General features: G+C 45.8%; 1 long non-coding RNA gene and 1 other non-coding gene across 2 annotated transcripts; one reads left to right on the forward strand and one right to left on the reverse strand.

Moving 5' to 3' along the window:
* Positions 1-6,102: 6,102 nt before the first annotated feature.
* Positions 6,103-10,433, forward strand: LOC121577374. Its single transcript, XR_006002618.1, has 4 exons — positions 6,103-6,374; positions 9,300-9,447; positions 9,641-9,755; positions 9,891-10,433. It is a non-coding gene; the product is annotated as an uncharacterized LOC121577374 (long non-coding RNA).
* Positions 10,434-12,354: 1,921 nt separating this feature from the next.
* Positions 12,355-12,409, reverse strand: LOC121577476. Its single transcript, XR_006002627.1, has one exon. It is a non-coding gene; the product is annotated as a U7 small nuclear RNA (small nuclear RNA).
* Between the last annotated feature and the right edge of the window lie 10,707 nt (positions 12,410-23,116).

The following is a 23,116-nucleotide window of genomic DNA, read 5'->3' on the forward strand; positions in this document are numbered from 1 at the left end:
GCATCCCTCTCTGTTTGAGCCGGGTGTTTGCGTAGGCTAAACTAGCTAGCTGCATAAGCAGTTTAGCAGTTACACCGGCGGGCCCCGTTGGCAATACATTTACAAAACCAAAAGCTTACCTTGACTTGGAAGAGTTCCAGTGTTGGATAGCTATAGCCAGCTAACTAACATAGTATCCCTCTCTGTTTGAGCCGGGTGTTTGAGTAGACTAAACTAACTAGCTGCATTTGCTAGCTAAGTGAAAGTTTAAAGAAACAAAACCAAATATATCTCTTTCTCTCTCTCGCCCTCTCTCTCTCTCTCTCTCTCTCTCTCTCTCTCTCTCTCTCTCTCTCTCTCTCTCTCTCTCTCTCTCTCTCTCTCTCTCTCTCTCTCTTCTCTCTGTTCAAAACTGTCCAACTATTGTCTTTCTCTCTCTTTGAGTCATCTACTCACCACATTTTATGCACTGCAGTGCTAGCTAGCTGTAGCTTATGCTTTCAGTACTAGATTCATTCTCTGATCCTTTGATTGGGTGGACAACATGTCAGTTCATGCTGCAAGAGCTCTGATAGGTTGGAGGACGTCCTCCGGAAGTGTCATAATTACTGTGTAAGTCTATGGAAGGGGGTGAGAACCATGAGCCTCCTAGGTTTTGTATTGAAGTCAATGTACCCAGAGGAGGACAGAAGCTAGCTGTCCTCCGGCTACACCATGGTGCTACCTTACAGAGAGCTGCTGAGGCTACTGTAGACCTTCATTGCAAAACAGTGGGTGTTTCTCAAAATGCATACTACTGTGCTCCGAGCACGCAAATTGGAGCACGGGAGGGTGCAAGCTTCAACGGAAAATATGCAAAGAAATATGATGCAACCACGTAAAATGATGCAAATTGTATTGAAATCAATGGCGGGCATCATTTGAGCTGAAGCAAGAGAAAATAAACGTACATCTCATATGTTGCCTGAGTACAATATTTTCTTGATACGTTAATAAATACATGCTGTGTTAATTAGGGCATGGTTACCTACCTACAGTACCCACTGTAGTGTGCGTAGGTCGTAAGCCCATAGTAAGAAAATAGAGCTAACTGGCTAGCTACTACTGTTAGCTAGCCAGATAGCCACAAAGAATTGTTAGCTAGCTGCCCACGAAGAATCAACATCTACCTTGGATAACATTGATTTTAGGTCATTTTTGCCTGTTATATTATCTGGTTAGCTACATTATTACGATTCACATATAGCTAGCTGATAATTATGAAGTAAAAGGTTTGCTTTGTGTATATCTTGTTTCGTCTCTATTGTTGCCATTGTCCTGGCTGGAAGAAGGTTCAGTGAACGGGGAGATGCAGCGTGAGGTAATACAGTAGGGGTGTGTGCTTCTCAAATGAAACGTTTTATGTGTTCTCCACACTCTCGTCCTCACAAGAACGTACTCAAGAGAATGTCCTCGGAGAATGTACTTGGAGCATGAGAGTGTGGAGCATGGTAGTATGCATATTGAGAAACACCCATAGTGTTTTAATAAATTATTTGGTGACATGAATATATTTAGTATAGTTTTTTCTAAAAATGATAACTTTTTTAATGTTTCACTATTTAGATTTTTATGAAATTCACTGAGGAGCCTCCACTGCCGTATACTTGACCGTATGCTGATTAAGATAAACAGAGTAAGGTGTTTACATGACTATTGCATAATCTGCCTATTGCCATAATCAGTTGAATATCAAATTATTATTATTATGTAAACGTATCCTACTCCAGAGATTGTTGATCTACCACCCCCACAGATGTGCAAGAACAGGCCGCCTACCTCACAGTGGTCAGCGCGCGAAGCTGGGCACAGTGCGCAGTTTAACTACAGTAGGCTAGTGATATCGCCTGGGGTTGTTCGGCATTCAAAAGTACTTGTAGATCAATGACTGGGCGTCTGTACGTGTGTTCGTGCGTGCATGCGTGTGTGTGTGTGTGTACACTGCATAGATGTTGCTGTATTTTCAGCGTCCACCAGAGCAGTAGGTGTAACTGAATCCAGCTCAGAGAGCAAATGTCTGCTAGGTAACATTAGAGACATCTATAAATAAACAGAGACGCATACTCCTCTAACGTTCCAATGCGCCAACGCTGATCTTAGTGGCCTATACGGAACACATGGAATGATGAGCTCATGGCAACAGGCTTCTTCTGATCCTCTGGGGGTGTATCTACAAAGTCTGATCCTAACCGAATTGTTCCATTTCACTTCATCATGAAGCAATTTAGTTTGGATCCATGCTAGAATGTGAATGGTTAACTGAAATGACAAGTAGCCTAATTCATAGGCTATTACTGTGTAATTACCATTTTACTAGACGCAGTAGGCTACAAGTAAATATCTGGTAATATATTTTCCAACCCTAGGTTAAGTGTTCTGAGAAGAGGTAGATCTTGTTACAAATAAAATGAATAACATCAACATCAATCATTTAGAGTTGTGCAAGTTACATACACTATAAGTGTGTGTGCATGTGTCCAATGCAGGTGTCTTCAACTCCTTCCTTATGACCTTTTCTCCTCATGGCTCAAGGAGGCCTTATGACCTTTTCTCCTCACCCCTGATAACAAACTGTTCCCTGCCACCTGGCAGGTCATTACAGACCATTACAAAATGAACAATGTATATGAAATCTAACATGAAAGCAGCAGTGCATGATGAACATGAGTGCCTCACGCCACAAGAGATAATGAAGGTACGAGATAAGTGTGTTCTAACGTTATCCTCCTTGACACTTGACACTATCCACTTGGTTCTCTGACAGTTTCAAGTAGGCCTACTCTCACTGGCTGGCCCTGTTCCCTATCTTGTAGTGTGGTTGAGAATTGACCACAAAATTCCAGCAAACAACCCAAATACCTCAAAAATATGTGTTGGAAAAGGGAATCCTCTCTATAGGCCTGCCTACCAGTAGAAATATATACTGTGAAGGTATAGCTACTGTGATTACCTATTCTGCGACATTGATCGTCTTGGGTGGACAACCTCCCCGGGACTCCTATCAAATGTCCACTGCCAGATAATCAGTAATTTGTTGTCACCACAAGACATTTCACTGTCATGAGATGAGTCACAAACACCTTCTTACAAAAGAAGCAGAAATTATTAATTGTGCTCTATCAAAATAATATTGGAATTTGGAACGCTGTTATTCTTCCCATAAAATGAACATAAAAGTTACATGTGTTAATGTAGCCTGGGTACCAGTCTTTTTAGCTAACATTCCTCTCCTTGCGTGTTAAAGACAGACTCATTAATTCCCAAATAAAATGTCACTTTTTTTCCTGGTTTAATATATCTCGAAATGTATAGATGAAGATGAATATGCCATTTGTATCACTTCAAAGTGATACAAATGAAGGTTTTATCTATTATAAGTAGGCCTACAACAGCTTTGTTTACAAATTGCATGTCAGATTTTGCCAGGTAATTATGACGCATAGGCTTATTGATAATTTATCTTGTGTACATTCTATATGTCCCTCTGATCCATCCACTACTACAGCAACATATTAACAATACATATCTAGCTATATCCCTCTCAATATGAAAGAGACTCATAAATGAGAGTTAAGTGATACAGAATAAACGTGTAATTTAGCTGACAAATGCATGTCGTAACGGTTAATAATATTGTCTCCAGGCTGTCAGTCCGTCTGACGATACACAGGAGCGCAGATTTGAAACCACTGGTGGGTTTATCGCACAAAGTTGCTTTGATGTTGCTAGCTTGAGCTTCTGAATGAAAACTGGAATTGTGGGTGATTTTCATTCAGGAAGGAATTGAGAATATTTTCCTAGTGCAACACCTGCTAGTTGGACCATATTTCAGACTTGTCAGCATGCCAGTGCCAGCAGCATGTTGGACACTATGGATAATAATCACGAAAGCCAGCTCTGTCTACTGTTAGCTAGCTAGCTAATTTAGCTGGCTAGCAAAAAGATAGATCCACACACGCATTGCTTGCAAATGTGCATAGCCTACCGGTGGGTGATTATGCTTGTTGTAAGCTACAAGCAAACGAGAACAACAGCCGTCTGATACTGACTGATGGAAGGGTGGCTGGCCCAGCGGCTGCTTGAGAACTTTCAGATATAGCACTGGGTTTGTTTTGTCGCCCTGACAGTTTAATATTTCATAATCACAAATGACGTAATGAGATTTACTGAGTGTGGCTTTAATGTCATAGAAATAACAAATTAATAGAAAAGGCGTCTCCATTCAAGTCAATGGTGGCATAATGGGTGGACTGGCAGCCATTTTGAGTGTACCCATGCCAGAAAGTAAAATCAGGAAGTGTACCCTTCAATCTGTTCTGTGATTTGTTGAGTCAACTAAACTGACATGACAAAAAATAAATTCCATTGCATGAGCCACATCAGTTAGCATCATTAGAAATATAGCTAAGCTTATTTTGCTTAGTTCATAAGTAGCTACATGAAACCACAATTTATGAGTGAGAATGTCACAGGAAAACGACAGTCAGTTTAGCCTCTATCTGGAAAGTGTGGCTTGTCTTTTTGAATGTCAATGTTGCTAAGTGAGATCAGGCCAGCAAGTTTTAACTGACGTGGTGCATTTCTGTGGAGTCAGATGGAATTACAGTCAGGCTGGCACCAGTTAGCAATGAGCAATCGAGAGGCCGGCGTCCCTCCAGAGTTGTCGTGCGCCTTGCAGTTGTTTAATTATTTAACATACATTGAATGCCATGTCCATTTGAAAAACGGTTTGTGATTTCCTATAAGTATTTACAAGTACTGTAAATTATTGTGTGTGCAAAATATATCCAATAATGAGGGCCAGTCCTGGTTCCCTGGATCAACAGGTGACAAAAAATACATCCAGTCAAATCAAATTGAATCAAAGAGACATAGAAAAAAATACTAAAAATAACACTAAACTAAATCAAGTAAAAAAATAAGATAAAACAAAAATAGCCTATAGGCATATAGTATAGACATTGTTTGCCCGTGTGCAGAATAACTACAGTGCATTAGCAGGATATCATTATAATTCAAGTATATCTACATAGTGCAGTTAGGTGACATAACTATTGCATTGGTCCGGTAGACTAAAGTGATTTAAGTGTGTCTATGAATAAATGGTAAGTATGTGGTAGGGTGCAGTAGTCAGCCCAGGGTTGAGCTGTTGGAACGGTCTTGTGGTTTGGGGGTAGAGGCTGGCTTTGAGACAGGTGGTCTCAAAGCCACCTGTCTTGATGTTAACCCTCACTCTATGTAGAGGTGTTTTGGAAATCTGCCCTCAAACCACTATGGAAATGTATATTGCAACTGTAAAAAATGTATTTTGATGGGTTTGCCTGACTCATGTTTATTATGCTATTTGAAGCAGACTTGAAACTCAATCATAATCTATGTGTCATAAATCAGTGATTCTCAACCTGTGGGCACGCGACACAAATTTGATTTTGGATGGGTTGCGAGTGTCTGATTACTTATTTTTTTACTAACATTTTTTTTTAATACTCCAATCTGAACTTACACTAAAATCCAGGTAGAAAGTGTGTAGAAATGATAATAAACCTATATTTTTTAAATAATTTAGCTTCTGAACAATTTTTCTGAAATCACAGTATTTCCAATATAGAGTTATTAGCAGCGCTATTTAGCGGATTTGGTTGATTTGGTGGTCTCAAACAAGTGAACTTAACATTCTTCATCCAGAATATGAACAAAATGTAATTATTGACAATGAGAAAGGTGGGACTGTAACATAGACTACATTTCTCCAAAAGTTCCATATGTAGAAACAGTTCTGAATCATTAAAGTTTCAGAGAACAATTAAACCACTGAATTAGCTACATGTTTTGGAAATTAGTTAACCTAACTTCCACCAAACCAATGAAAAGTTAAGTTAAACTTGTAGCTACTTCCCCAACTGCTGATCATATTGGCTAAAACCCAAACGTCTTTCCACACCAATGTGTCAGGTGTTTCTCCACTACCGAGAACCACCCTGGTGGTATTTGATATACAGTCGGGAAGGGCTGTGCCTCGCCTGCGGGATCCCCGCCACCTCTATGGTGTGTCTGGACATGTGTCCCAAACACTCCGACGCTTGCCTTACGAGTGTGAGGTCATCCCGGGGGGAATACAGAATATTTGTGAGCCGGTTTCCTATTTCATGTTCTCTTCTCAAGCTTTTTAGTTCAGGAGTAGACTTAATGAAAGCTAGACTTTATACCGGAGAGCATTTTATGTCTGGAGGAAGCCCTTTTGGCTTTCCTGTGTTCCCGGGGTGGACTCCTCCCTCCCCAGAGCCCCTGTGCCCTCAGATGAACACCAATGAGCGACTTAGTCTGAGGAGGAGGACATAATTGTCTACAATACACAGGTAATAGAAAATGTCAATCACTGAGCTGCTCTCGCCTGGCATATATACAGCATACAGGATGTTTTTAATATGATGGACTGCTTTCACGGACCCAGATTAAACCTAGTCCTGGACTAAAATGCACTTTCAATTGCGATTCTCCAGCGAGCAGGATTTTAAGTCCAGGATGAGGCTTACTCTGTTTCCACTAGGGAAGGGGTTCTCAAAGTGGGGTCTGCAGACCTCTGGGGCCAGATTTCAAAATACATTATAATTATTTATTGTTTACATAATATTTTTTAAATTAATTTTACTAACAACAACAGATTAAGCAAGTTTTGGCCAAGGGATACTTGAAACAAGTTTAGAGGGTGTAATACAATACAATACAATGTAATATGATTAATCTACAATTTAAGTTCTTAACCCTGGGCAGGCTGTCACGTTGTATAATGATTAGAAGACAGGCGCAGGAATACGTATTAGGGATTTTATTTCCTCCACCCAACACAAGGTACGTCATACAAAATGACGGGGACGAAGCCCAAAACAAACACGTATATATATATCACAGGGATGGTTCCCAAACAAAAGAGTGAGGTGTAAACCTCTAAACAATTCACGGGACGAGACCCGTAATAACAAGAGCACAATCCACGGTACTCACGAGACCAACGGACATGGGACAATAATCGACAAGGACAATGGGGAACAGAGAGCACATATACAGTGGGGTGAACAAGTATTTGATACACTGCCGATTTTGCAGGTTTTCCTACTTACAAAGCATGTAGAGGTCTGTAATTTTTATCATAGGTACACTTCAACTATGAGAGACGGAATCTAAAACAAACAAAAATCCAGAAAATCACATTGTATGATTTTTAAGTAATTAATTTGCATTTTATTGCATGACGTACTGTAAGTATTTGATCACCTACCAACAAGTAAGAATTCCGGCTCTCACAGACCTGTTAGTTTTTCTTTAAGAAGCCCTCCTGTTCTCCACTCATTACCTGTATTAACTGCACCTGTTTGAACTCGTTACCTGTATAAAAGACACCTGTCCACACACTCAATCAAGCAGACTCCAACCTCTCTACAATGGCCAAGACCAGAGAGCTGTGTAAGGACATCAGGGATAAAATTGTAGACCTGCACAAGGCTGGGATGGGCTACAGGACAATAGGCAAGCAGCTTGGTGAGAAGGCAACAACTGTTGGTGCAATTATTAGAAAATGGAAGAAGTTCAAGATGACGGTCAATCACCCTCGGTCTGGGGCTCCATGCAAGATCTCACCTCGTGGGGCATCAATGATCATGAGGAAGGTGAGGGATCAGCCCAGAACTACACGGCAGGACCTGGTCAATGACCTGAAGAGAGCTGGGACCACAGTCTCAAAGAAAACCGTTAGTAACACACTACGCCGTCATGGATTAAAATCCTGCAGCGCACGCAAGGTCCCCCTGCTCAAGCCAGCGCATGTCCAGGCCCGTCTGAAGTTTGCCAATTACCATCTGGATGATCCAGAGGAGGAATGGGAGAAGGTCATGTGGTCTGATGAGACAAAAATAGAGCTTTTTGGTCTAAATTCCACTCGCCGTGTTTGGAGGAAGTAGAAAGATGAGTACAACCCCAAGAACACCATCCCAACCGTGAAGCATGGAGGTGGAAACATCATTCTTTGGGGATGCTTTTCTGCAAAGGGGACAGGATGACTGCACCGTATTGAGGGGAGGATGGATGGGGCCATGTATCGCGAGATCTTGGCCAACAACCTCCTTCCCTCAGTAAGAGCATTGAAGATAGGTCATGGCTGGGTCTTCCAGCATGACAACGACCCGAAACACACAGCCAGGGCAACTAAGTAGTGGCTCCGTAAGAAGCATCTCAAGGTCCTGGAGTGGCCTAGCCAGTCTCCAGACCTGAACCCAATAGAAAATCTTTGGAGGGAGCTGAAAGCCCGTATTGCCCAGCGACAGCCCCGAAACCTGAAGGAACTGGAGAAGGTCTGTATGGAGGAGTGGGCCAAAATCCCTGCTGCAGTGTGTGCAAACCTGGTCAAGACCTACAGGAAACGTATGATCTCTGTAATTGCAAACAAAGGTTTCTGTACCAAATATTAAGTTCTGCTTTTCTGATGTATCAAATACTTATGTCATGCAATAAAATGCAAGTTAATTACTTAAAATCATACAATGTGATTTATTGGATTTTTGTTTTAGATTCCGTCTCTCACTGTTGAAGTTTACCTATGATAAAAATTACAGACGTCTACATGCTTTGTAAGTAGGAAAACCTGAAAAATTGGCAGTGTATCAAATACTTGCTCTCCCCACTGTATACATATACTAATCAGGGAGGATGGGAACCAGGTGTGCATAATGAGACAAGACAGTCTGGGGTTGGTGGTAATGATCCAGGTCAGTGATGCCTAGAAGACCGGTGACATAGACCTCTGGAGCTGGTGAACGGAATGAGCAGCAGTACCGGGGGGATCCTGACACAGGCTCACAGAGATATTGGTATCCACAATACTCCACCAATTATCAAATGTTCAACTCAATAATTATTCTATTCTATTCCAAAATGTATTTTTTTTAAACATAAATGCACTGTAATTTAAGCTTTAAAACTACAAAGTTTTATCTCTGCCTCATGACAAAATGTGTAGAATTGCAGGAATTTAGCTTGAAAACTGCAACATTTTCTCTCCGATGCCAAGAGGTGGGCCTTTAAAATGCTCCTTCACAGGGCCTGAGACTTGGTTCATCCGGCCATGCTCTGCCGAAGTCATAGTAAAACTCCTTTTATGACACTCGAGTTGTGTTCTGATTATAAGGGGGTCCCTGATAAATTTGCTATCACAAAATGGGTCCACGGCCCCAAAAGTTTGAGAACCCCTGCACTAAGGAACCAGCCCAAAATATCCCTATGGTTGGCAGATAAGGATAACTACTTCCTGGGTTCTTGTGTGGGGGGCCGTCGTTCTGCCCTGACCCCTGCTGCTGTGTCTCTCTCTGGGCCTGATGACACCACTCTGCTGTTCGAGGGACGCTTCGAGAGTGGCGACCTGCTGAAAGCAACAAGAGTGTGAGTACAGAACATCCATAAGTATTGTCAACCCTCTCACACTGTCATTCAAAGTTCTGAGTGATTGACAATTTCCATTCTGTGTTGTGTGATTTCATTTCAATCCTCTAATATTGTCACTCATCCTAGTCATGAGTGAATGAATGCCCACAGCCATTTACATTCTGTCTAATCTTATTTAATTTAATTTCAGTGGTGAATTTGATTACGAGCTCTCTCTGCGCACCGACCTGTACAAGGAGAAGCACACTCAGGGGTTCCACTTCCAGGTGAGGAACACCCGTGCGGGGGTGCGTTAACTGCTGAAGGTAGGTTGTTATTGCCATTTTTACTGTGACTCTTTTCCCTCTCCATCTTTTTTTACATTTTTTTGTGTTTTGCCAGATTTTCATGTGATATAGCCAACATTTTTAAATACATGTTGATTTGATTTGATTTGATAGTGACCAGCCTGTGTGAGGAGGGGCAGCTGCCCCTGCTCTACTCTGAGGAGATTGCCCGGGTCCAGGGTGTAGGCTGGCATCGGGTGGGTCAACAGGCCTCCTTCCAATGTAATGTGCACCAGCACACCAACCAGCCCTGCTACTCCCTCTCCTGGACCTTCTGCTTCCCTTACTACCAAGTCCTTACTACCAAGTAAAGAAAATGATTGAATGTGCTTCAACACTCCAGCACCAAAAGGCCAGCACTCACTTGATTATATGTTACAAATGAAGCTTTGTCTAAAGGCCCAATGCAGACAAAAATGAGATTTTCCTGTGTTTGAAATATATTTCCACACTATGAGGTTGGAATAATACTGTGGAATTGTGAACAGTGTAAGAGCTCTTTGAAAAGACTGCCTGAAATTTCAGCCTGTATGGGATGGAGTTTTGGCCTGCCTGGTAACATCACCAGGAGGTACAGTATATTAGTTAACAGACCAATAAGAAAGAGAGTTCCAAACCTCTGTTAGGCCTACTGCTGCTAGGTAGCTCTCTCTCTGCTCTTCCCCTCCCCTCTGTCTGTCCTTGATTGCAGGAGTGAAGTCTGGTGTGCGGGAGTCAGGGTTCCAGCTGCAGCATTCACCATAATCACCTCAGCCTTTAAGACCCGGTCAAACTTGCCACTCATCGTCAGATCATAGTCAAGACGACCATGTTAGTTTCGCTGTTGACTCAACCTGCTTGTTTTCGCCCTTTGTGTTTTTGGCCTGTTCTAGTTACTTTTCTCCTGTGCCACAGATTATTGGAACCTGACTCCTGCCTCCGCTTCACTCCTGCCACCACCATCCTGCTTTCCACTACCGGACCTCCCTTTTGGACTCACCACGGACACTAGGACATTACGGTACCACACCTGCTCTGAACCTGGATCTGTTACCCTCCCTGTAAACCTGGACTTGCTCTTCCCCTATTATTGGAAACCTGGACAAATTGAACTTTGTAAATAAACCTGTTAAACCTTCTCTGGCTCGGTGTAGTTGTCTGCATTTGGGTTCAAATCCAGTTAAATCATGACAACCTCTCTGCCAATAACTGCTAGTTTTCAGTTTTCCACTCCCCACTCAGACCACTCCCAGACAGTCCTAGCAAAATTCTTGCTTGAGAAATTGTTCTTTGCTAAGAAGCTATTTTAGTTAATTTTTTAGACATTTTTTATTGAAAACAACCACAGTAAGGTACTTAATTGTTAACCCAGAAATTAAATGATATTGAGATTAAAAAAGCTGCATTGGACCTTTAAATTAATTTTCTTTATCTTATTCAAGCAAGATGTCTTAGTAGACCACACACTGTCAACCGTCATACGTTTTGGCTTGCACCTTCTTCAGTGCGACACACCTAAACGACATGTCTTTAATACACAAACATTCGTATAAATGTTTCCCTTATGACAAGGACACCTGCTACCGTTCTCACTGCTACCCCTACACCTACTCCAACCTGTGGGCCCACCCAAAGTTGTGTGAGGAGAGTAAGGTGCTGCTGTACTTTGATCTCCATGGACACAGCCACACAATGTCTTCACCTACGGCTGTGAGAACCCCCGGCCTGCTGACAGACACTCTCACGAACGCGTCTTTCCTCTGATTCTCAGCAAGAACTGCCCTGAGATAGTGCTTGAGGCGTCACTACAGACCCCCTGGTTCGATTCCAGGCTGTATCACAACCAGCCGTGATTGGGAGTCCCATAGGGCGGCGCACAATTGGCCCACGTCGCCGGTGTAGGCCGTCATTGTAAATAAGAATTTATTCTTAACTGACTTGCCTAGTTAAATAAAGGTTAAATAAAAATTGTTTCTGTGTTTTATCCCCCTCAGTCAAGGCCAGGGCCCATATCCACAAAGCTTCTCAGAGTAGGAGTGATGATCTAGGATCAGGTCGTCCCTGTCCATATAATCTTATTCATTATGATCTAAAAGGCAAAACTGATCCTAGATCAGCACTTCTACTCTGAGATGCTTTGTGAATACCGGCCCTGTTGAGATGAAACACCCAACAGAAGATCAGACAGTTTTAAGTAGTTTGAGAATACATTTTCCTTGATTTGAACTGCCTAGCTTTTTCTCATGTTGGCTGCTGGGGTTTCCAAGATGCAACAAATCTTAGCAAAAGACTGGCCTCTCAAACATCGGATCTTTATGTGTCCTCCACACATGAAAAAATACTATAGCATACTATGGTATAAATTCTATAGTACTCACTGTAGTGTTTTTGCAGACTTTACTGTAGTATTCACTGTATTATACTGTAGTATTTACAGTGAACTATAGTATAAATACTTTAGTAAAAGAAAACTGTAGTGTATATGTAATGTTTTGTAGATTGTAGTATACTGTAGTATTTACTGTAGTTTTTTTGCAGACTGTACTATACTGTAGTATTTACTATAGTGTTTTTGTTTTTTTACCTTTGATATTGAAGTGGAGGCTTTCTCCTTCAGGAAACCTACTAGAGAAATACTAAAAGAGCAAATGTTCCATAACCTGTAGGTAGGTAGGTCTGGGGCCTGAACAGATAGTTCAGAGCTTCTGCTATTTTCTATAACCTGCATGGAACACAATTTAGTCTATACTTGGCATGTAGGTTTCTCACTTATCGGTGGCACAAATTGCGACATGGGGGAGGGGAATACTGTTGTATTTACTATAGATAGAAAAGTGTAGTGTTTTTGCGGACTGTAGTGTTTTTGCGGACGTTACTGTAGTATTTCCTATAGTGTTTGTTGTGTGGATAATACTGTAGTATTTACTGTAGTATTATACAGTATACTACAACATTCTACACATGATCGAGGGATACTACAGTATGTAGTATAGTATTCTACTGTATACTACAGTTTACTGTAGAATTTTATAGTAAGTACTGTAGTGTTCTATAGTAAACTGTAGTATTATTTTCATGTGGGTCAGTTTTCGTTTGGGAGCTTTAAGTGTTTAAGCTTTAAGGTTCAGCGCAGGAAGGAGGGGACAGACAGAGTGGCTCTGTGGGGGCCAGGGGCCTTTTCTCCTTTACCCTAAAGACTTCTGTGGCTCCAACATCGGCAAGGATATCTTTTTTTTCTTTCCCTCCCTTCTTCAGTCTTTCCCCTCTTCGCCCCTCTTTACTCTCTCTGCTCTCCTCCATCCGGCTCACACCCCTCTCACACTTCATCTGCCTCCTACTCCCGCTTTTCTGCTCCCCCTTGTCCAGACCTCTCCCACACCCCCGCCGGTGTGTGTTGCCCCTCCGGGCCCACCTTTTTTTGCCCCCCGGACCTGCCTGATTCTTGGATACTCTTCTGCCCCAGGAAAACCAGACCTGCTCTCTGCCATTACGACTCCTGACTACTCTTCGACCCCGGTAACTCTGACCAGCCTTCTGCCTTGCTACAACGTATTTGGATTTCCCTTGAACTGTACTTCTGCCTTGTTTCATCCGCCCGTTGTGTCTGTGTTTCCTCCCCCCAGGACTTCTGGACCACCAACCACCGGCGTCATCGGACGCATCGCTGCCACTGGGGGGCACAGACCCAGCACATTGGACGGGATAACCCCTGGAGCCTTCACTCACTCCCTACTTCCCTTTTCCCTTAAGTTTTAATAAACTTTCTGGTGTGACGCCTAATTGTGGTCCTCTTGTCGTCTGTCTGAACCGTGACAGTACGATCTGACCATCATGGACTCAGCGCACACTTCCCCCGACATGGAAACCGAAGAACCTGAGCAACCCACCGCCATGCTACGCCTGGAACACACTGAGAGAGAGCTAGGTCGCATGAGCGGCGACATCACCCTCTCTGCTTCAGGTCGGCCACCAACAGCATCAGCAGTTCCAGCAGCACCAGCAGCAGTCCCAGCAGCAGCAACAACAACTCGCCAGGATCATCCAACTCCTCACCAACCTTACCCCAGCCAGTCTGCCCACCAGCCCTGCCTCCGAGTTACCTGCCCCGGTCATTTCAGCCGCTGCCCCGGAACCCAAGATTGGAAACCCCGAGCGGTTCAACGGCGATTCTACCCAGGTCCGGCCATTCCTGACTAGCTGCCGACTTCAGTTCTCCTTGCAGCCAAGGACCTTCGCCACGGAGGGGGCTAGGGTCGGGTATGCCATCACTCACCTGACGGGCCGAGCTCGACTCTGGGGAACAGCAGAGTTCGAACGTCAAACCCCCCGCATGTGCAACCTTCGACCTGTTTGCTGAGGAGATGCTGAAGGTGTTTGACCTGGATTCACCAACCGCAGAGGCGTCTCGTGAACTGTTCAGTATTCGACAAGGCAGACGTACAGTCGCAGACCATTCCATCGACTTCCGAACCCTGGCAAGACGAAGTTCTTGGAACACACCATCGTTGGTGGACGCGTTCTTCCATAGCTTGGCTGACTATATCAAGGACGAGTTGGTCTCCCATGAACTGCCTTCCACTCTTGATGAAGCCATCGCACTGACTGTCCGGATCGACAGAAGGATACAGACCCGTCGTCGTGAGAGGGGGCGCCAAGGTCCACCAACTACCGGCATTCGGAGAGATCCGACTGGGCTCCTGTCAGCTACTGCCACTCACCCAAGTCAGCTTGATCAGTCTGAGCCTATGGAGATTGGGCGAGCCTCTCTCACTCCTGCAGAGCGCCAGCGCCGCTTCACCTCAAACCTCTGCCTCTATTGTGGAGGTGATGGACATCGTGTGGTAACCTGCCCTTTAAAAGCCGAAGCTCACCGGGCATAGGGGAGTCCGGTTGAGCTCAATGACCATCCAGTCCTCCGACCGCAAACCCTTGCTGCAAGTTCACCTCCGCCTCTCTGACTCTACTCACACCCTGGCTGCTCTGGTGGATTCTGGCGCCGAAGCCAACATAATGGACATCAAGCTGGCACGCCAACTGGGACTGGAGAACCTCCGTTTGACACCTCCTATTCCTGCCCGGGCACTGGACGGACACTTACTCGGATCGGTCACTCATGTCACGGCCCCGGTCTTGATGGGTCTGTCCGGAAACCATCAAGAGACTATCCAGTTTCACCTGCTCCCTCTCCAGGCCAACCCCTCATCCTGGGTTACCCATGGCTCCGCCCGGCACAACCTCAGCTCGACTGGGTGACCGGGGTGATCAGGGAGTGGGGAGAGGACTGCCACCGAACCTGCCTGCTTGCTGCCGCACCTACCCCCTCGGCCAGTACCTACTAACTCCGCCCCTGACCTCTCCCATGTCCCAGAATGCTACCATGGTCTCAGAGAAGTGTTTAACAAAGCAAGAGCCACATCTCTGCCCCCCTCACCGACCGTACGACTGTGCCATCGACCTCCTCCCTGGAACAGCCCCTCCAAGGGGCCGTCTTTATTCGTTGTCTGCTCCTGAAAGAAGGTCCATGGAGGACTACATCAATGACTCTCTGTCCACAGGATTGATCCGTTCATCTTCATCTCCGGCTGGTGCTGGCTTCTTCTTTGTGGGGAAGAGGACGGATCTCTTCGCCCCTGCATCGACTACAGGGGACTCAACGACATCACAGTGAAAAACCGTTACCCTCTCCCTCTGCTCACCTCTGCTTTGAGTTGCTCCAGGAGCCACTGTTTTTACCAAGTTGGATCTCAGAAACGCTTACCACCTAGTGCGGATCCGGAGGGAGATGAATGGAAGACCGCATTCAATACACCAACAGGCCACTACGAGTATCTGGTTATGCCTTTTGGCCTCACCAATGCTCCTGCTGTGTTCCAGGCTCTAGTGAATGATGTACTGCGGGACATGTTAAACAAGTTTGTCTTCGTTTACCTGGATGACATCTTAATCTACTCCAGAAACCTGTCTGAACACACCCGCCATGTCCAGCAAGTCCTTCATCGTCTTCTGGAGAATTCCCTCTACGCCAAGGCAGAGAAATGTGAGTTTCACGTCAAGACAGTGGCCTTCCTGGGGTACATAGTGGCAGAGGGAAGTATCCAAATGGATCCTGCCAAAGTATCAGCAGTCACGTCATGGCCAGTTCCGGAGAACAGAAAGAAGCTGCAACAGTTTCTGGGGTTTGCTAACTTCTATAGAAAGTTTATCCGGAACTACAGTACCGTTGCTGCCCCTCTCACTGCTCTAACCAGCACCAAGCAACCCTTCACCTGGACCCCAGCAGCCGACAAGGCCTTCAGTACCCTCAAGGTAAGGTTCACCTCCGCTCCCATCCTCCAGATGCCTGACGTGGACCGGCAATTCATTGTGGAGGTGGACGCCTCGGATGTGGGAGTTGGTGCTGTGATTTCTCAGTGGGCTGCGGAGGATAGGAAGCTCCATCCCTGTGCCTTTTTCTCACGTCGGTTGTCCCCCTCTGAGTGCAATTACGACATAGGGAACCGAGAGCTGCTGGCTGTGAAGCTTGCCTTGGAGGAGTGGCGTCACTGGCTGGAGGGGTCCACCATTCCATTTCTCGTTTGGACCGATCATAAGAACTTGGAGTACATCCGCACGGCCAAACGGTTGAACTCCAGGCAGTCCCGCTGGGCCCTGTTCTTCACCAGGTTTAATTTCACTCTGTCATACCGGCCTGGATCACGCAACACCAAGCCAGACGCCCTCTCCCCGTCAATTCCAGAAGGATGACAACCCCTCCAAGGATCCTGTGTCGATTCTGCCAAGTCCCTGCATCGTAGCAGCTCTGACCTGGGCTGTTGAGGAACAGGTGCTGGAAGCTCTCCGTAACCAGCCCGGTCCCAGCACTTGCCCAGCTGACCGCCCTTTTGTCCCCGAAAACCCTAAGGTCCCAGGTCGTTCAGTGGGGACACATGACTCCCGCCTAGCTTGTCACCCTGGCTCCACCCGCACTTACAACCTGCTCGCCCAGAGGTTCTGGTGGCCCGCTCTGAGAAAGGGATGTACGGGAATTCGTCCAAGCCTGCCCCATCTGCAACCAACACAAGTCGTCCTGCCAGCCCCCAGCCGGGATTGCTGCAGCCCCTGCCTGTGCCCAGACGTCCCTGGTCTCACATCGCCCTTGACTTTGTCACGGGGCTGCCCCCTTCAAGGGGCAAGACCGTCATTCTCACCATAGTTGACCGATTCAGCAAGATGGCACACTTCATTCCCCTCCCCAAGCTCCCAACCGCCAAGGAGACCGCCCAGGTGGTCCTGGAACACGTCTTCCGGATCCACGGACTGCCAAAGGATGTAGTTTCTGACCGTGGTCCACAATTCTCCCTCCGCTTTTTGGAAGGAGTTCTGTCACCTGCTGGGAGCCACAGTCAGTCTGACTTCCGGATTCCATCCCCAATCCAATGGGCAGTCAGAGCGGGCAAATCAGGAGCTCGAGAAGGCACTGCGATGCATGACTTCACGCAACCCCCCACTCCTGGTCGCAGCAATTGACATGGGTGGAGTACGCACACAATTCTCTGACCTGCTCTGCCATCGGTATGTCCCCTTTCCAATGTGTTTATGGATACCAGCCTCCTCTATTTGCCAGTCAGGAAGGGGAGGTTACTTGCCCATCTGCACTTGCGTTTGCCCGTCGATGTCGCCGCACCTGGTCACAGGCCCGAGCCACACTTCTCAGATCCGTTGCCAGCTACACTACCGGGGCCAACCGTCGGAGAATCCCTGCTCCCACCTACCATGTTGGTCAAAGGGTGTGGTTGTCATCAAGGAACCTGCCACTCAGGGTGGAGTCGCAGAAGTTGGCACCTCGGTTCATTGGCCCATTCCCTATCATAAGAGTGATTAGCCCAACTGCTGTCCGGCTCCAACTGCCTAATTCCATGAGGGTGCACCCCACTTTCCATGTGTCTAAGATTAAGCCCATTCATGAGAGTCCGCTGGTCCCTGCTGCGCCTTGTCCTCCTCCTCCACGGCTCGTCGATGGTGGTCTGGTTTACACCGTCCGCCCCTGCTTCGGTCCAGACGGAGGGGTAGGGGTCTCCAGTACCTCATTGACTGGGAGGGCTATGGACCTGAGGAAAGGACCTGGGTGCCAGCTAGTCGGATTGTGGATAGGACTCTCATCACCGCCTTCCACCAACGGCATCCTGATCAACCTGCAATCCGTAGGGGGCCGCCCCAGAGGGATCCCTAACCGTCCTGCCCGCTCGGCTTCCTGTCCTGTGCCTGATCCTGTCTCGGGACCTGTCCCATCTCCCCGACCCACGGCCCTCCGGCTTCCTCCGAGGATGAGGGCGTTCGCTCGGACCGTTCGGAGGAGTTCTAGCCCTCCTCCGGCTCCCCTCCTCCCGCCCGGCGTGGTGTTGCTCTTGGGACTTCTGGGGCCGTCCCTTGGGGGGTTCTGTCATGAGCCCTCTCACTCCACCGGGTTACCACCTTAATGTGTTTCCACTATCTTCCACTCTGCTCATCTCTCTCTCTCTACTCAGCCTAACGGCTCCACCTGTTCCTGCTCTGCTCGGCTCTAATTACTCTGCCAGCTGCGCTGCATTACCCACTCTTAACCTCTCAGTATTTCTTTTCTCCCACCTCTCTTTACGCCCACCCACACTGTTGTCTGCTCGCTCTCTCTCTCTTTTTTGTCGACCTGCTGCTTCTTGATTCTCTTCTCTCCCCCGAAAACCAGAACCCCCCTCCCTCCTTTCGCAACTCTTTACTCCTCTCCGCCCCCTATCACTCTGACCATCCTCCCCTCCCAACATGTGTAGTTTCCCTTGACCTCTCTCCCTTTTTCATCCGCCCCGTTGTTTCTGTTATTCTCCCCCAGTCCTCCGGCACCACCACCCACCACCGTCCTGGACCCCGCTCGCCGACTGGGAGCCGCCACCCAAACACTACGGAGGAATCACCCCCGGGACTTCCTCCCCTCCCCCTTCTCCCTTTCCCTTAGTTTTAATATACTCTGGCTGGTGCACAATTTTGCTCCTCGTCCACCACATCGCTGCATTTTTCCATCTCTACCATGTCTCTCCAGCAGAAGAGAGAGAAAGGGAGAGAAAGAGAGACAGAGAGACAGTGGAGCTAGATTTTTGAATGGAAAGGAAAGATTTGATAGACTTAAAGCTAAAGTACTTTACTTTAATCAGAGAACTCGGCACGTCTCAGGTTTTACCAGTCAGATTAAGTCAGTCCAAAGATTTCACTTTTGGTTTGATTTCAGGTTAGAGGAAGGGGACCCATTTCAGCATTGAGGACCTGGAGATGTTGGGGGGGCTCCGTTCTGTGACACACTACTGGACTATTGTGAACTGCACAGGACAAAGGTGTGACCAGAGCCATTGGGGTGGAACTGTTTGAGTGTAACCTGTAACGAAGATTCAATATCAGCTTGTTCACATTAGAAACAGACAGAGGCACCAGTCTCACCCGTCTGTAATGTTCTTCCTGCAGTATAGTGCGTGTATGAGAGAGCTACAGGAGATCATGAGGTAGGAGGCAGGTCTGCCCGTAGACACAGAACCAACTGATACCTCACTGACTGGCCGTGAGGCCAGGCACAGGTTACCCCATTCACCACAGAACATAATTTAGGGCCCGATTCAGTGCTGAGTTATTCCCGCACAATTTGGAATTTGGCATAAATAATTCATTGATGTGTATAGTTGTGTTTCAGCACCAGTGGATCCAACAGCTTAAAGTCAGATGGACCTCCTGCTCACCTCCAGGCCTTTAACAAGATAGTAACAGTGGTAGTAGCAAACTAACAGTAGTGTTCTTGTACCATCAACAGAAAGTTTAGTACTGTATCTAGGTTGGATTTCCGAGGTCGCAAATAACTCCCATAACCCAGATGACGTCCCAGAAGAAGCTAAAGTCCAAGAAGGAGAGGAACAGATCTCACCTTGTGGCGGTCAGAGAGAGAGGAGAAGGGGATACGTATACTCAGTGTTTGGCGGATGTTTGTGTCATTCTCTCACTCTGAATATGGACTGCACTATCAGATTTTTCCTTTAGAAGTACGAATACATTTCCTTTCGGTAATTTGTTAGTTTGTCTTATTAAGCTTAATTTTTGCTATTCTTTTACGTTACAGGATAATGGTGTCAAAGAGATGTTAGAGAAAAGCAACATTACATATTCAATGAAGATGAAGAGGATGAATGCACACATCTGAACATGTTGAACATGAAATGTTTCCCTATCCACAAGAGTTAGGGCCAAACCCTAACCCTGCTAACCAGTCTGATGAAAGGAAAGCATGTCAGGTGAATCAGGAGCTGGCAGACAGACACACGACCAGGGAGAGATAGAGACGAGTGGTGTCACGTTCACTCCCTCGCTCTCTGTAGCCCCATACACACTTTGCAGAACTTTACACAACCATTGTGTTTTGTCTCCACTACAGTTCAGTTAATATTTTTGTGCAGACAAACTCAGCAAAAAAATATCTGTTACCAACTATTGTGGCAAATGCGTTGTGCAGTTGTAGAACCTGAGAACCTCTGTTTGAGTTCCAGCTGATGGCTTCTCCAGCAGTACACAGGAGGGAGCCTCCCAAATGGAGGGGGAGACTACTAGTCCCCCCACAGCCCAGCCTTCCAGATAAGAAGGTAGTCTGTTGTGGTAGTCTAAGGAGGGAGAGAGAGGCCTGCTAAGCCTGCTTAGCAAGGCTCCATTTCATAATTCTCTTACCACCCTCAAGTGGTGTAGGAGAATACTGCATCTCCACATGCTCACAATATGATATCATGTTCATTTCAATCCCTGAATGAATTAAATCCCTGCGTGAATCTCTGAACATTCCTCGAAGCATGCAGCATGTTCGGTGCCTGAATCACTGTTCTTTCTCCAGGTGTCTGTCCTATACCTGGTCTTCGATACCGAGAGGCGGGCCATGACATCGAAGCTATATCCTCCATCTAATAACTTCCTTCAATGTAGTTATTACTACACAATTTCCTTCTCTCTGTATTTCCTCTATCCCACCCTCATATTCACAAGCCAAAGCCAAAAACCTGTATGTTTTACAGTATGTATATACGTAGCGGAGTACATGCAGCACCTGATGGCAGAGTAGATGAGCAGCAGGATGCAGTTGACCCTCGGCCAGACACTCAATGGTAGAGTAACTACCTTAGTAGACATCATTTCTGTTGCTTATAGCCCTCAAGGTCTGCTTGTCTTCTCTTCTGTTCTCTTCTTCTCTTCTCTGCTCTTCTCTTCTCTTCCCTTCGCTTCAATACATACAATATTCTATGAGTGCCTAAAATCACTTTATTTCTCACTGAAATACCACATACACGCTTGTCAGCGCATGTTTTGAGCATCTCTTCCTGTACATTTTGTATCCTAGGCTACGACTGGGGCCCTGCTCAGTGCCCCCAGGCTGCCCGCCTGCTCCCCCATCATGTGCCCTCCTTCCTGCGTCCCACTGTGCCCACTTCACAGCTGCCCAGGGACAGCAGGGACAGGGAGCGCCTCCCCAGTCATTCTCAGCAACTGCCCGGCCTGGCTGACCTGGCTGCAGGAGACAGGACCATCGAAAGGCTCTCCCCAGTCCAGTGTAAGCAGAACACTGAGCATGGAGTTGGTTGCTGGTACAGTTACTAGTACTGGTCTGAAACTGGCTGGCCTTAACTAATTATGTCTAAGATGTTGCAGATAGCTAGCTATTTTGAAGGCTTTACTTGCGATTATCATAATATGTTATTGGATTAGCTACTTTAGTTGAATGCACTTACTGTAAGTCACACTGGATAAGAGTGTCTGCTAAAATGTCAAAAGAAGCATTCTATTTCTCCTAAATCTTTTTCTTCTTCTGAACAGGGAGAGGGCCCCATTCCTACAATGCCCCTGCCAGTATGCAACTCAGATTCAACCGGTAAGAAAAACACAACATAAACCAGGTTTCCATCCAACCTTGTTATGGGAGTAAAGGACATGTCGGATAAAAAAAATGTAATGACATGTCTGATGGAAACAGAACATTTGTCGGGAAACGTTCCAAATTTCGACAAAACTAAACACACTAGACAAGGTGTCGGTAAAATGTATTATGCGAGAAATGACCATGGAACCGCTTTTACGCGCAAATATTGATATAATAACCATCATATCGAAGTAAACTTGGAGTCACGCAATGACATGGTGTGTGGTCGTCCCACAACGACTCGTTGGGAAATCATGCAGTTTATTAGGCTACAGATTAAATAAGTTATGCCGAACATCACAGGGTGATGAAAGTGCAAGGTGATGAGCTTGATGCTCCTTTCCAATAAATATTGAGGGTCGTATTCTGGTGAAATGATCATCGATGCTTGGCTGCCGAGACCGAGTCTGCGTCTCTCTAATGGATAGGCAGACCATTCCATAAAAATGGAGCTCTATAGGAGAAAGCCCTGCCTCCAGCTGTTTGCTTAGAAATTCTAGGGAAAATAAGGAGGCCTGAGTCTTGTGACCATAGCGTACGTGTAGGTATGTATGGTAGGACCAAATCGGAGAGATAGGTAGGAGCAAGCCCATGTAATACTTTGGTTAGCAGTAAAACCTTGAAATCAGCCCTAGCCTTAACAGGAAGCCAGTGTAGAGTCTTTGGCATTGGAGTAATATGATCAAATATTTTGGTTCTAGTCAAGATTCTAGCAGCCATGTTTAGCACTAACTGAAGTTCATTTAGAGAGTAGAACATTGCAGTAGTCTAATCTAGAAGTGACAAAAGCATGGATTAGCTTTTCTGCATTATTTTTGGACAAAACGTTTCTGATTTTTGCAATGTTACGAAGATGGAAAAAAGCTGTCCTTGAAATATTCTTGATATGTTCGTCATAAGAGAGATCAGGGTCCAGAGTAACTCCAAGGTATTTCACAGGTTTAGATGACTATACAACCATCAAGATTAATTGTCAGATCCAACAGAAGATCTCTTTGTTTCTTGGGACCTAGAACTAGCATCTGTTTTGTCCGAGTTTAAAAGTAAAACATTTGCCACTTCCTTATTTCTGAAACACTTGCTTCCAGGGTAGACAATTTTGGGGCTTCACCATGTTTCATCGAAATGCAGAGCTGTGTGTCGTCCACATAGCAATGAAAGTTAACATTGTGTTTCCGAATGACATCACCAAGAGGTAAAATATATAGTGAAAACAATAGTGGTCCTAAAACGGATCCTTGTGGAACACTGAAACGTACAATTGATTTGTCAGAGGACAAACCATCCACAGAGACGAACTGATATCTTTCCGACAGCTAAGATCTAAACCAGGCAAGAACTTGTCCGTGTAGACCAATTAAGGTTTCCAATCTCTCCAAAAGAATGTGGTGATCGATGGTGTCAAAAGCAGTACTAA

The sequence above is a fragment of the Coregonus clupeaformis genome, chromosome 11, assembly GCF_020615455.1.
Source record: "Coregonus clupeaformis isolate EN_2021a chromosome 11, ASM2061545v1, whole genome shotgun sequence".
Lineage (NCBI taxonomy): Eukaryota > Metazoa > Chordata > Actinopteri > Salmoniformes > Salmonidae > Coregonus > Coregonus clupeaformis.